This window comes from Mustela erminea, chromosome 18 (assembly GCF_009829155.1).
Source record: "Mustela erminea isolate mMusErm1 chromosome 18, mMusErm1.Pri, whole genome shotgun sequence".
Classification (NCBI taxonomy): Eukaryota; Metazoa; Chordata; class Mammalia; order Carnivora; family Mustelidae; genus Mustela; species Mustela erminea.
This window is the reverse complement of record NC_045631.1, coordinates 46,444,041-46,456,671: the sequence shown is the minus strand read 5'-3', so window position 1 is coordinate 46,456,671 and position 12,631 is coordinate 46,444,041. Positions and strand designations below refer to the sequence as shown.

Genomic DNA, 12,631 nt, shown 5'->3' with positions numbered 1-12,631 from the left:
GCTGGGAGTCTGCTTCTCCCTCTCCCATTCCCCCTGCTTGTGTTCTCTCTTGCTCTCTCAAATCTTTTAAAACAACAACAACAAAAGTAAAAATCAGATTAGGGGCACCTGAGAGGCTCGGTCATTTGAGCGTCTGACTCTTGATTTTGGCTCAGGTCAAGACCTCAGAATGTTGGGGCGCTTGGGTGGCTCAGTCGTTAAGCATCTGCCTTCAGCTCAGGTCATGATCCCAGGGTCCTGGGATCGAGACCCACATCAGGCTCCCTGATCATTGAGAAGCCTGCTTTTCCCTCTCTCTCTGCCCCTGCTTGCGTTCCCTCTCTCACTGTGTCTCTGTCAGATAAATAAATAAAATATTTAAAAAAAAAAAAAAGATCTCAGAGTACTGGGATTGAGCCCCACATCGGGCTCCGTAGTCAGCAGGACATCTGCTCTATCTCCCTCTGTCCGTCCTCACTGCTTGCTCTCAAATAAATCTTTTTTTTTTTTTTTTTAATTTGACAGAGAGAGATCACAAGTAGGCAGAGAGGCAGTCAGAGAGAGAGAGGAGGAAGCAGGCTCCCTGCTGAGCAGAGAGCCCGATGTGGGACTCGATCCCAGGACCCTGGGATCATGACCTGAGCCGAAGGCAGCGGCTTAACCCACTGAGCCACCCAGGCGCCCCAAATCTTTTTTTTTAAGTTGTTTTTTTTTTTTAATTTGACAGAAATCACAAGTAGGCAGAGGGGCAGGCAGAGAGAGAGAAGGGTAAACAGGCTCTCTGCTGCCGATGTGGGGCTTGATCCCAGGACCCTGGAATCATGACCTGAGCCAAAGGCAGAGGCTTTAACCCACTGAGCCACCCAGGTGCCTCTCAAATAAATCTTTAAAAAAGATTAAAGTTAGTGACTTGTGGTTAGGAATAGGGCACCAGTCAGCAGTGGGGGTGGGGGGACTGTTTTCTTCCCTGCCTCCCGCCACTCTTAAGGGGGTAGTGTGGTCTCAAACAGCATGAGTTCTGGTGTCAGTTGGACTAGCTAGGAATCCTGGCTTTGCTACTTAAAAACTTGTGATCTCAGGCAAGTTAATGTCCCTGGGTCTCAGAGATAAGGTCACCTACCCCATTAGGCTAATGTGCAGAGTAAATCACATGGTTTATATTTAGCTCCTACCACAGCAAGGGATAGGAGATATTCAGTATATACTATTTTGCTACATGTATCCCTTAAATGGGAATGACCTTACATGCCATAGGTAAATAGGGAATTGCTATAACATGAAGTCATGTTGGTTCCTGTATAACTTTTTTCTAGTATCTTCATATTTGAAGCAGCCAGAGGTAAGCCACCTTATGGTAACTGCCTCTTTAACAAGAGGAAATTCTGCATTCTGTGAAGGCCTTTAGGAAAAGCTGAGAATACACAGAGCTGCCCTCTTTACCAACAGAAAAGGACTGATGTAGGGATTTTAAGAATCCCTGGCAAGCTTTCAGGACAAATGAAGATACATATGAAGCTATGAAGACATTTCCCTTTAAACCAGGAGAGATAAGTAAATGCCACTCCTTAAAAATCCAGTATTGAATTGTGATGGAACTGGTCCCCATTAGGAACTAATGTTCTTGGGGCACTTGGGTGGCTCAGTCAGTTAAGCAAGTGCCTTCAGCTCAGGTCATGATCCTGGAGTCCTGGGATTGAGTCCCACATTGGGGGCTCCCTGCTCAGCAGGGAATCTGCTTCTCCTTCTGACCCTCTGACGCTCCTCTTCCATGCACTCTCTCAAATAAATAAATAATATCTTAACCAAAAAAAAAAAAAAGAAAGAGAGAGAGAACTAATGTCCTCCAGGACTTTTATTTCTAAAGCACCACGTTCAAGTGGTGAGCAGCCCCCAGCTCAAGGCCAGGATGCCATGTGTAGATGTTTGTGCACATTGAGGTTTAGTGGGGCTCCCATTCTTTTAGTTTTTACTTTTTTAAAAGATTTTATTTGAGAGAGAGCGAGCTTGAGCACAAGCAGTGGGGGAGCAGCAGAGTGGGTAGGGGGGAGAAGCAGGCAGAGCAGGGAGCCAGTGCAGGCTCCATCCCAGGACCAGAGATCAGGACCTGAGCGGAAGACAGACACTTAATAGACTGAGCCACCCAGGCGCCCCCATTTTTGTTAGCTTTGACAAAGTTTTTGAGAGTGCCTTGGTTACAGAGTTGTAGGGCTTTGAGTGTGGTCTGCCCCAACCTAGTTTTGTCCCCACCAGTCCATGCCGTAAACCATGGGAGCTTCTCAGGAACAAGTATATGGTATGACAGCAGAGACATCTGTATCCTGTTCCCTCCAATGCTCCTTAGGCACTTACTGTTAAAAAAAAAAAAGGCAATTTAAGTATACTAGTGAAAACAATAGCTCATATTTACTGTGTGCGCTCCACAAGCGAGTTAGCTTCCTTAGTTCTCACAGCAGCCCTGTGAACTACGGGTTCCCTAGGACCTTCTCTGACTGCAGAAACTAAGGCTTACAAGGAACATGAGTAATCAATCAGAGGTTAAGTGACTTGCCCAGGTCACCCAGCTGGAACGTGGTAAAGAATTAAAGCCTGTTTTTTCTATGCATTTAAACACATTGTATTCTTTCTATTGATGTCAGGGGTTTTTTTAAACATAAATGAGAATTACACTTACATTGTTTCTTTAATTTACAGGCGTTGCCCTATTAGGAAGCCCCAGTAAAGGAAAGCTGTTGGTAATTCACAGCTATTTACGTTTCACAAGACTCCTATTTCATTCCAAGAAATCAGGCTCATCAATTATTTGCATTTGGTAACATGTTAATTATACAAATAATTAGCCGTGAGACTAGACAGGAAAGTGAAAGTATAATGAATAGTTTTGCTAATTGCTCTTTTCTGTTATGGACAGTCCCTGATCTGAAGTATTAACAGCTCCGATATTCGGCTTGCTAAATTCTCTCTTCACTTCACGGAAAAGTCCAAATCAGGGATGACAGTTAGATTTTCTCTGTCATGCCAGGCCCAACCCGGTGATTTTGACTGTTGAAAGCACTGTGTTGAGAAGCATTCTGGGGGGGTGTCTGGGCCCCAGGGCAAAAGCATGTGATGGGTCTCTGCGTCACAGGGAGTGTGGGTTGGCAGCAGATAAGCCAGAATTTTGGCCATCTCTGGCCTGTGTGTTGAGAAGTTTATTTCAAGTTTATTTCTTAGGGGTCATAGGATCGTTTCTGCATCCCTTAACAGTCCTACAGATGTGCTGTATTCCGGGGTGGAGATATGAAAAAGAATCAGATGTGGATTCTGTCTTCTAAAAAGAAATGCATAAATGGCCCTACAGGAATTTAAAAGTGCTAAATGCTCTAAATGTAATAGATAGTATGAAATAAAGGATCAGAGGAGAGAACAGATTATTTATAGTAACTGGGGGGCTGGGGCAGAGATGGATCAAGTATCCTTTCTGAGATAGGCCTTAAAGAATATATAGAAATGGGGGGCAGGGGTGAAGTGAGGGAGGCTTAACTTTTTTTCCATTTTGGGGCAGATGATGAATCACCTGCTATAATGAAGAAGGAAGCATGTGCAAGGGAAGAGTTCAGTGTAGTTGGAATGTAGGAAAATAAAGGAAGGTCAAGTTGGGGAACATGGGCAGGCCCAGGTTGGAAAGGGCCTGGGAACACCAGATTAGGAATGTTCTAGAACAATGTCTCTCAAGGTGTGTCCACAGGATATTCATACTTTTTTACGTAACTAAAGGATCCTGCTGTGAACTGTGTTGGAGAAACATTGAATTAAAAACAAACACGTTTCTATGCAGGGGTTTTTAGAGCTTTTAAAACACTGATGTACAGTATGGATTTCCAAGAGGGACTTGTACTATGCAGAAATCCCAGACTTAGTGAGCATAGCCCTGTCTTCAGTTCTGTGAACGTAGTGGCCATATATGGTGTGTGATACCCAGAGCACACTTCAGCGTTCCCTGCCAGTTGACTGACTGATGTTTTAGGAACCACTACTGTTGCATGAATAGGGAGAAAATTTGCCCCCAAAGCAGCATCAACCCCCTCCCACCCTAATTCCCCTGCTGTTTTACTGTTACAACAATCTGCGTTCGGCTGCTGCCCCTGTGCCCCCCACTTTAGCCAGGACCCCTGCTCTCGTTCCTGGAGCTGTGTTGTTCTTCCCTTCATAAAATTTTGCCTTGTCTCAGGGCTCTAATGGTGCCCTCTTTTGAATCTCCCATCTGTCATCCTGGATCCCAGACATGTTGCCTGTCCTTTCCTCGGCTGCCTGATGCCCCTTGACCCCTCCCCAGCCTGCCTGTACGCTTTCTTTACTGCTGCCCTGACCTCTACATACTTTGAGTGCTTCTGGTCCTTCTGGTAAACCTTGAGCTGTCCCATGTTTAGCCACTTACCACTGCTCTGGGGTGCCTGGCTCCCACAAGACACCTGTGTGCTACATTCTTGCAGGGGGGTGGGCTTATGCATGCCCAGTAAACACCCTTCTGCCGCTTTTCCCAGTTATGGTGGCTTCTAGGTGAGATTCCATAATTCTGCTTGGGAGGGATGAACAAGCAGCCTTTAAATTTAACATCATTTAATTATCCCAGGTGGACGGGGAAAAAAAAATCATAGCGGTGACATGTTTAGAGCTGCACTCCCAAGAAGCTTCTGTTGATTGCGCAAAATCAGGTGGGATCACACAACAGTCGAGGAGGGGGAGTGAAATCTCTTAAGTGTTTAGAGATCGCCGGGCTGTATTAGGTATTCAGCAAGAAGCCAACCCAGCTGAGATTAGATGAAGCTGGGTGAGTGACCAAAACCTGGCTGGGGCTAAGCATGACCAGCAAGGCAAGTATAAACTGTAGGTGATGACATGCTGCCTCTATAAACCAACTGTTGTAACCCCAGAAAAGGCCTCAGGATGCATGGCGACAGGGTGCAGCCAAGACTCCAGCCCCAAAAGGCCTCCCAATTTTTGGAACCTGGTAGGAAGAATGACGAACAGAAATATAAAGAAGATATTACCTTACCTTTGCAAAGAATGTGCAGTACTGGTTGACGCATTTCAAGAAAGGAATAACGGAGTTCACAAGGCATTTTAAGTGATTGGGGTCGGGGGGCTGGAGGGGCTTCCATAGCAAGCCAGGGTGGAGGCTGGCAGGGGATATTATCCAGTCTGGAAAATTCTGAAAGGCATGGAGAAAGCGAACGTAAACCCAAACCCACTTATTCGAACTAGGAAGTATTCTGAGATAGTCTCAAGGAAGAAAAGGTTACTAAATGTATGGAACTCATGACCCCCCACCCCCACCCCGAGGTAGCACAGGCTGAAAATAGAATTGGCTTCAAAGCTGCTTACACACATTGCAGCAGCTGGAGCTGTCCTAGGTTCCTGAGGGAAATCTGATTGTCGGAGAAAATAGGGAGGCCCCGTGTGTCTTCCTCAAGACAGCCCTTATCCTCATCCTCAGCATCCGGTGGCTGGACCACACCCGCCAGTCTTTTTTTTTTTTTTTTAAAGTATTGTCCTCTGCTCAGGTGCCTACCTAGTGTTAGGTGGCATGAGAGGTGCTAGTCTGTACCTTATCTTTAATGCTTAAAATAATACTGCAAGAGATAATAATCACCCCATTTCATAGAAGAGAAATCACTCAGGTTAAGTAACTACTCAGGATCACACACCCAGTAATTGGAGGGGGTGGGACTTGGAAGCCCCAGCATATATATATAAATTTTAAGATTTTATTTGATAGAGATCACAGGTAGGCAGAGAGGTAGGTGGGGCGTGGGTGGGGGGGCAGACTCCCTGCTGAGCAGAGAGCCCGATGTGGGACTTGATCCCAGGGCCCTGAGATCATGACCTGAGCCGAAGGCAGAGGCTTAACCCACTGAGCTACCCAGGCACCCTCTAGGCATATTCTTAATGGTAGTACTGATTCTCCTCTCTCATGTGTATGGTTTTCTGTAGTTCATGCTTAAATTTAGTCTAAGACTACCAGCCTAAATTCCAGAAATGGTGGTTTTGTCTTTTGCTCACTGCTGGAGAAAAAGGACCTTAGTCATTCTAGGACTAGCACATTTGTTCTATAAATCTATGGTTCAGGGGCGCCTGGGTGGCTCAGTGGGTTAGGCCGCTGCCTTCGGCTCAGGTCATGATCTCAGGGTCCTGGGATCGAGCCCCGCATCGGGCTCTCTGCTCAGCAGGGAGCCTGCTTCCCTCTCTCTCTCTCTGCCTGCCTCTCCATCTACTTGTGATTTCTCTCTGTCAAATAAATAAATAAAATCTTAAAAAAAAAAAAAAATCTATGGTTCAAAGCTGGAGGGAGGGGACAGTTAGGGTCCTGGGACGGAGACAAGAAGGGGAAGGGGAGGGCCTACTAGGGGGCAGGCATTTTGAGTGTTCTAACCTGTCATTCTCACAACACCCATTTGAATTTCCATTTTGGCTCATTTGGACCCGGGAGACTGGGTCTCCGATTACGTAACGTGCCTACATGCCCATGGTGTGTAGGCAGTAGACCCCGTCTGTGAAACTAAATCTTCCTGGCACCAAAGTTGCCTCCCTGCAAGGAGAGACCATTCCACCTCTGTTCTTCTACAACCTCAAGGCTCATCTCCATTACCACTAACCACCAAGGACTCTCTTTTCTACACCTTGGCCAAGTCCACTGCTGGTAGGGGTGGAGTTCTGGGCCATACAGAAATTCAGGTTGGAATTGTGTCGAACAGACTGTGATCAGTCCTTTTACCTTGTCAACATTTTTCCTAGTCAGCTCTAGGGCTGGTTTTTAACAAGACAGATGGGAATTCTGATTGCTCGAACTCAGGGTTTTTCAGCCTGAGCGTATGGGTATGTAGGCAGGATACTTCTTTGTTTTGGGGGTTGTCCTTTGCATCGTAGGATGTCGAGCAACACTCCTGCTCTCTAGCCCTCAGCAGTATCATCCACAGCATCTCAGGAACCTTCCCCTCCCCCAGCAGTTGCGGCAACCAGAAATGTCTGCAGACCTTACCCAACAGTTGCCTGGGATCACCCCTTTCTGGAAACCACGACTGTAAGTCAACGGAGCTGGATGGTATCCTTAGCTTGCTGCCCCAAACCCAACAATCCTCCCCTCGGAGCCCCTTCCCCAGCGTAAGCCAAGGAGCCCTGGCCCAGTGACACCTGTGGGTGGGGCTGGGCTGCTCTGGTTTGGGGGAGGGAACGCAGCACAGATTGCTGGCCCTCTACTTACTTGATGCCCCCACGAGACGTGAAAAATGTAGAGCTTTCAGCGTGCAGATGGCTCGCGCTGCTTAATTACCAGCCGAGTGCATGCTAACATTTTCCTCCCTCTCCCTGCCTGCGCGGCCCTCCAGGAGCAGTGGAGGCATTAATGACGGGAGCGGTCGCCCTTTCCTGCATCCTTATCACACACTAATTATTTTATTCTAAAGAGACAAAGTAGAGAGAATGTAACATATGATTCTGACGACAAACAGTTTAAAAAAAAAAAAAAAGACTGTCTGCTTTTCCTAGTGACTAGAGCATTGGAGCTGGTTGCTAAGCAACTGGGAAACTGCCGACTCGTGTACTGGCCATGCTGGTTTCGGAAATGAGCCATAAAAGGAATTCCCCAGTGAGAAGGGGTCCCATACCATTGCCTGGTTGCCATGGACACCATACATAAGTGATGGGTCCTGGATTACAGGCCCCGCTGCAGGCGCGAATGGTAGGAGAAAGGTATGGACGCCTTCCTCCCCTGCGTTCCCCATGCAGGCACGTCCATCGGAGCCCCCTCCGCTTCCCCACGCTTTCTCCTGCAAGCGAGGTCTGAATCGAAGGGGCTGAGACATTCTGTCCAATTTCAGCTCTGCTTTTATTTAGTACGTTCGTCTTTGCTCAAGTTGGAAGGGAGTCTGCAATCTGGAAGGCAAATTTTTAAGCAAGAAAAGATGGCTTGGGTGGCAGACGGTCTGTCTGTCTATCATCCACCCCTGTGTGGGGACCACACAGCGCCAAGATCGGGTGCAAGGGCAGCTCTCTGGGTTCATGCGTTCTATTGGAATTTTTGCAAAACAAGAGAGATTAGCAGGGCAAAAGACAATAGCAGTGACTCCAAAATGAAACTGGCATGTCACGCAGAGTGCGGCCCACAATAGGCCACGGTGGTTCTGTCAGAAATTAGAAACAGACTTCAGATAATAGGAGTGAAAAATGTGAGGCACATACAGAGATGTGGAGCTTAAGTTAGCTGGGCTCCGTCTGCGCCACAGCAGAACACATAGGCCTCTTGTAACATCCTCGACCACATCCTCACGGACCAGAGACCTGGGACGCTGACCATGAACCCCTGAGTCTATTAGGTAGAGGAGGAGATGGACCCAGAGAACAGCAGTGATTTGCTCAAGGTCAACAGGAGACAAACCTTGCTGAAGGGTGATCTAGGAAGGACAACTCCACATTTTTAATATTGCAGCCTAACAAGTTACCCTAAAATTGAACATCTTTAAACAACGAACGTTTATTGTCTTACAGTTTCTGTGGGTTGGAATCCAGAACCTCTTTGTTGGGCACCCGGATTTCGGGGATCCTTCACAGACTGCGTCAGGACGGCGGACGGGCAGCAGTGATCTTGGGGCTTGAGGGGTGGACCATGGACATGGTTGTTGGTAGACCTCCCTGGCGGGAGACTTCGGCTCCTTGATACGTGTGCCTCTCACAGGGCAGTTTACAGCCTAGCAGCCGGCTTCCTCAGAGCCAGAGAGCACCGAAAATGGAAGCGGTAGTCTTTCTTAACCTAAGCTCAGAAGTACTGTCCCCTCATTTTTATCCTGTTCGTGAGAATCCAGTCACTAGGTCCAGCACATCCTGAAAGGGAGAGGATTCCATGACAGCATGGATCTGAGGAGGTGGGGACTTTGGGGGTGCCATCGCAGAGGCTGCCTACCACCATCATCTGGTATGCTTCCTGGATCCAAACTGGGAGACTCTGGGAGAGACGGGGGGTGGAGATCAGGCTCCTAATTAGGCCTGGAACACGGGAGATGGCAGAGCAAGGCTGTCTAGGGGAATCTAAAGGGAGTGGACTACAGGCAAACAGGAGGAGAGTAACAGCCAAGAAAGGCAAGAGAACCCGGGGAATGGGGCCAGAGAAGGGGTGGGAGAAGGGAATTGACATGAAAGACATTTAGAAGAAAGCAGGAAGGCGAATGAACTGGAAGAGTAAGAGGGAATGAAGACCAGGGAGAGGGGAGGAGAAATAGGGTAAGAGAGCTAGGAGGCCAAGAGCTTAAGCACATGGTGCAGGAGAGCAGGGGGAGAAGGGAAGGGTGGGAAGCTGTTCAGAAGAGGTAGACAAAGGGGGAGGTACTGTGGGCAGAGGTGGCAACTGGGAAAAAGAACACTGACAGGAGTATTTATCAAGGGCTGAGAATTTGCCGTGTATTACCTGCCTAAGTCTTCCTCCCAGCCACCAATGTAGATGCGATCTACAGGATTTTAGAAATGGGGAAATTCGATTTTAGGATCACGTACCTGCCCAAGGCTGCAGAGTCAGGAAGTAGCTGCGGGTGGGTGGTGGCAGGCAGCAGACCTCAGACCTCAGTCATCTCTGTCAAAGCGGGGTGAGGGACAGGGAGTCTACTGGCCTACCTCTACACATGTGTCTTCTCCTGTGTCTGCTGCCAGGTCCCTGGCACCCCATGTCCCAGCACAGATTTGGAAGGCTGAATTCCTTGCCAGTAACAGGAGCCTCGTCAAACATGGGGTGCAAAGTGAGTCCCTCATTTGATCATAGGGACCCACATATTAAAACTTCTCTGCTACACTGTACAGTTAGTTCTCTACACCTACATGACTAAGAGCCATGAGGACACCATGTCTGGTTCTTCAAGTCTTCCCACCGTGACTTGTACGGTCTTGAGGAAAATCCAAAAAAATTTGCGGAATCAAACATTTCCTTCTACTGAATCCACTGAGAAAGTCTGCCTTACTAGCTTCATAGCAAAGAGAGAGAAGACGGGCTCTTCTCCTTCGGGCCAGCTCCCCACTAGCTGTTTGATTTTGGGCAAATTACTTAACCACACTGGAATGCAGTACCCTTATCAGTTAAACAGACAGGTTGGCTAAGTGATCTTTAAAATCTTTTTCTAGCTCTGAAATCTCACAAATTACATACCAGGGACTGGAATTAGGAGTCCAAGTGGAAATGGTCAATGGATCTGATACCGACACAGGCTACCACTTAGGCGGACTTGATGGAGAAGTGTTCTGAATTCCATTTGGCCAAGATGCCAGTCCATCAGTAGGCTTCTCAAGGGAAGCTCAGCTCCACTCAGTTGTGGCATCTGTGTGTTGTCCTGACTCCAGGAGCTTAATTCTCCTCCTCACCAGGTTCTCGCACTCATGCTGTGTGAGGAACTCAGACTCATCAACTCTCAAAGTAAGATGCCACCTGGGGCACCTGCCAGACTGACATCAGGGAGAAACAGAGGCTCAAGGTCGCCAGGAGAATGTCATAGGAATTAGGATGCCTGGGTTCAATCACACTTTTCAGTTGTTAGTGTTCGGAGCTGATACCTAAATAAAGGACGGTGTCACCTCTGATTGGCCCCCGCCTGCCTGGGCAAGTTAGAGCTGGTCTGCCTCCCACACCAGGGTCCACAAGGTACCCAGGGATAGGCGAGCACTTTTGAAAAGCATCTAAGGGGTAAGCATATGCTATTCCTGGAAATCCACTGATGGTGGATCAAAGATCATCTTGAGAATAAAGGCTGTATCTATTCACTTCTAGATCTTCCGCCCACTGACGAGGATGGATGGGAGCATTTTGAAAAGGGTTGAGATTAATCCATTGATTGTGGCCACTGGTTACATCTCCTGGTACTTCTGCATAAAGAAGGCATTTCCTAACTTCACTTTCCTAACAATTTTTAAAAGCCTTAAACACACACACTCTACACCCAAGGTGGGGCTTGAACTCATGACCCCAACATCCAGAGTCCCATGCTCTACCGACTGAGCCAGCCAACACCCCATGAATCTTTTTTGATTGGCAGATAATTCATGTAGAAGACACCAGTATGGAACGGTCATTTTAGGGACGCTCAGGGACTACGGAGAGTCCCACCTCCTCACACATGCTCCGAGAAGCTAAGCGTAGCAGACTGCTGGTGTCCTGCCCAGAGCCCTTTACATTTCAGCCATTTACATTTGGCTTGGCCACCAGCTGCCAGCACTTACTCTCCAAGAGCTTTCTTGGATTGCAATAGCCCTGCCCCTGTAGAAGGCAGAAAGGCTGGGAAATTAACACCTCCTTCCCCTAACGCAGCCCTCACCTAATTTAGACCATGGGAGCCCATGGATAAAAAGCCCAGGCTCCCGCTCCTTCAGGTGGTTTTGAAGCCAAGGCAGGCCCTCTCCACTGCCTCCCAGAGGTTCCCAGCAGGACTGGGCACCACCAGCCCACCCTCGTGCCCTCCATGTCTTCGCTTGAACTGACTTCCTTCCCTTCCCTGTCTTATCCCCCTAGTAAGCCATTTGCACGTAAACCCTTACCTGAAGGCCTGCTGCTAGGGGAACCCCAATTTCTGCCAGGGCCATAGGAAGGAACAGAGAAAGATGACGGCTTTTCAGAAGCACTTCTGTAAGTGTGTGCCCCCACGGTGCATGTAAGCGTTTTCCTTACAGCTCTTTACCTACCTTCACAGAAATGCCGTGGTCCGAAGTGTTGCTGACTACGGACCAGTCAGAAATGGGAGATGAAGCCTCTCTGAACTGGTCCTGGAGGTTCCTAGGAACGTGGTCATGATTTGCAAAATTGGTTTACTCACGATTTTCTTCTGGAAAGATGCAGCATGCTTGTATTGATAACCAAGCGTGGCACCCTGGAGACTCAGGTCTGGGGAATCATGAGAAGACACGGTACTGGAGCTGGGCGGGAACTACATGGGATCATCTGGTTTGCCTCCAGCAGCATCTGGTCCCAAGGCTGCCCCTGTGCCGAGGAAGGGGGAGGGGAGAGCAGCAACACCATAACTTGGAGAGTTACCGAGTAGGAAGCAGCTTATGGCATGTGGGCTCAGTTTTGCGCAAAAAGCTCGTAATATAACTTGTCAAAAATGGCACTGTGAACCCAAATTATAAGATAATTGTATTCAGTCCCAAATTTAACACAATAAAGGTTATTTGCTCTCATGCCCTAGCAACCATCTCCTGGGGGGAGGGGGAAATACCATACAAAAACAAAATGTAAACTCGCAAAGCAGTAATAAAACCAGCACACAACTATTCATTTCAAGTCTATTTTGAAAAGCCTTTGATAATACCAGTAATTCCCTATAAAGCTTCTGTTCTCTTGCCACAATTCCCTTCTGGAGATAGAATATAGCCCTTCCTTTTACAGAGAGAAAGTCCACTTTATTTCCCAATTTTAAACGTTTGTCGTTCTCAAAAATAAATAAATAACTGAAATCCCTGACCACCTCTGGGCAGCTAAGCCTACCACGTAGTCAGGGCTCATTGGCAACATCGGCATCAATTCTCCTTGTTTTGCACAAGATTCATTTGATGGTCTCTGCAAGATGCTTAAATGTAGCCCACGAGACTTGTCAAGATCTAAAACATTTCAGTGAAAAGAAAACTCAGTGGTCTACCCCTTTCCAAATAC

The 12,631-nt window shown here is 47.7% G+C and overlaps 1 long non-coding RNA gene across 4 annotated transcripts; it reads right to left on the bottom strand.

Moving 5' to 3' along the window:
- Window positions 1-19: 19 nt before the first annotated feature.
- On the bottom strand, window positions 20-12,621 carry LOC116577743. Of its 4 annotated transcripts, none has more exons than XR_004280598.1 (4): window positions 7,217-12,621; window positions 5,012-5,167; window positions 2,227-2,327; window positions 20-63 (listed from the first exon to the last, which is right to left on the bottom strand). It is a non-coding gene; the product is annotated as an uncharacterized LOC116577743 (long non-coding RNA). The 4 variants fall into 4 exon arrangements; XR_004280599.1 differs by lacking the exon at window positions 20-63 and having other exon boundaries at window positions 2,105-2,327; window positions 7,217-7,412; window positions 7,620-12,621; XR_004280600.1 differs by lacking the exon at window positions 20-63 and having other exon boundaries at window positions 2,105-2,327; window positions 7,217-7,412; window positions 8,498-12,621.
- Between the last annotated feature and the right edge of the window lie 10 nt (window positions 12,622-12,631).